Source organism: Montipora capricornis, chromosome 11, assembly GCF_036669925.1.
Source record: "Montipora capricornis isolate CH-2021 chromosome 11, ASM3666992v2, whole genome shotgun sequence".
In the NCBI taxonomy this organism is placed as follows: Eukaryota; Metazoa; Cnidaria; class Anthozoa; order Scleractinia; family Acroporidae; genus Montipora; species Montipora capricornis.
In genome coordinates, this window is record NC_090893.1 from 27,648,592 (window position 1) to 27,651,172 (window position 2,581).

Sequence of the window (2,581 nt, forward strand, 5' to 3'; positions counted from 1 at the left end):
TATCGCTCTGTCGTCCCACGTGACACTTGATTATTATCTCAGCTTGGTCGGAAAAAGCGGATATCACGGATTTCCCGGAGATGCTATGAATATTGCAACATTCACAATCTACTTGCAGTTTAGTTTTGTCTTACAGAGCTTATATGATATGATGATATCGATTTTGTTTTCGGAAAGTTCTCGAGTCCCGGCCATTTCGGTCCCGGTCGGAAAACTCTTCGGCCAGGTCGTACCTCATGAATATTTCAATGCAAGATGAGTTGAGCGAGCTGGCCGAAAAGTTCTCGGGAGGGTTCGGATTGGCCGGATCTTACGGATATCCCGGGGACTTTACGATGAATCGCTTCTCTCTTTAACTGCAAGTAAATGGCGAATAAAAATAAGTTGTCTATTTGTCTCTTGTAGGGCCTGCGTTCAAATTCGGTGGCGATCCCAGACAGGGTTGACCACTGTCTCACGAGATTCTCCTTCAACGTGTACCGGGCGAACAAAATCGGAAATGGCGGATTTAACGATTCTTCAAAACACTCAATTGGTCCGTTCAACGCGGACCGAAGTGAAAAGGGAACCAAGAAATAAGGGAAACGATCTCTCACATTTCCCAAATTTCAATTTTGTTTCCTTTTTTGAGTTGAGTGTTGTATTTCGTCTGCAAAATTTCGGCATTCGATTGTGTTCCACAAAGTGATCTTTTAGTCGCTTTTTGGCTTCTTTCTTTTTAACTAGCGATGTTTTTGAGCGCATTTTGTTTTTCAAAGGTGTTCCTTTTCTTGGTTCTGGAACGGTCCCCTCTTGAAAAGCGAGAACAGATTGTTCCTCTTTTTTGTGTTCCTTTTGATGAATTCGGAACGTGCTTTCATACTACTTGGGAACAAAATGGTCCTTCATTGCTAAAAGGGGAACCAATTGTTCCGAGTTCCGAATCCCGAGCGGAACAAATTGGTCCTTAATGGATGATTTGGGAACTATTGTTCCTAAACATGTGTTCCTTTTGATAAAATGGGAACGTGCTTTTATAAAGATAGGGAACAAAATGGTCCTTTATTGTTAAAAAGGGAACCAATTGTTCCGAATTCCTAATCCCAAGCGGAACAAATTGGACCTTAATGGGTGATCTGGGAACTACACCTTTTGCTGCTCATTTACGCAAAAGATACATTCATCTACGTCAACAGTCGAAACTACGTTCATTAGCACTTCCATGAACTTCAATAACGCGAACGAACTTTCAATAACGCTATTTGCATGTGAATTAACATTCAATAGCATCAACGGATGAACAATTGCACCTTTGGACAATCAAAGATAACAAATATCCTTTCAATCGTGCGCAATGGTTAATCATTAACACTAATAGAAAATCAATTGCATAGTGTGACAATGAATGGCGTATTAGAGACATAAAATAATCAATTTGCATGGAGACGCACAATCAATTGCACCTCCATACAATCGTTTATTCGAAATGCGTAAATGAACAGTAAAAGGTGTATAGTTCGAAAACAAAATGTGTTCCTATCTACAACATGGGAACCAATTGTTTCGAGTTCCGAATTCCGAGCGGAACAGATTGGACCTTAATGGATGATTCGAGAAATATTGTTCCTAAAAATGAGTTCCTTTCTATCAGGGGCAAAGATGGCACAGTCGGTTAGTACGCGGCTTTGGTGCAAAGAGGTCCTGAGTTCGATTCCCCGGTTCTCGCATCCTTGTTTCGACTTCTTTCCTTTCCGTGTAGCTAAGTAGCTTTAACTAAATCCCAAAAATGTGTTCCTTTCTATCACATGGGAACCAATTGTTCCCAGTTCCGAATTCCGAGCGGAACAATTTAGTTCTCTAGGTGCGGTTTGGTAACTATTGTTCCTAAAAATGTGTTCGTTTTGATAACATGGGAACATGTTTTTTTTATAAAAATACTGAACAAAATGGTCCTTTAGTGTTAAAGTGGAACCAATTGTTCCGAGTTCCGAATTCCGAACGGAACAGATTGGACCTTAATGAATGATTCGAGAAATATTGTTCCTAAGAATGTGTTCCTTTTTAACAGGGGCAAGGATGGCACAGTCGGTTTGTACGTGGCCTTGGTGCAAGAGGTCCTGAGTTCGATGCCCGGAACTCGCATACTTATTTCGATTTCTTTCCTTTCCGTGTAGCTAAGTAGCTTTAAATAAATTCCGAACAGCACACTTTGGACCTTAATGGATGATTTGAGAACTGTTGTTCCTAAAAATGTGTTCGTTTTGATAACATGGGAACGTGTTTTTTTTTTTCAATAAAATACGGAACAAAATGGTCCTTTAGTCTTAAAGTGGAACCAATTGTTTCGAGTTCCGAATTCCGAGCGGAACAGATTGGACCTTAATGGATGATTCGAGAAATATTGTTCCTAAAAATGAGTTCCTTTCTATCAGGGGCAAAGATGGCACAGTCGGTTAGTACGCGGCTTTGGTGCAAAGAGGTCCTGAGTTCGATTCCCCGGTTCTCGCATCCTTGTTTCGACTTCTTTCCTTTCCGTGTAGCTAAGTAGCTTTAAATAAATCCCAAAAATGTGTTCCTTTCTATCACATGGGAACCAATTGTT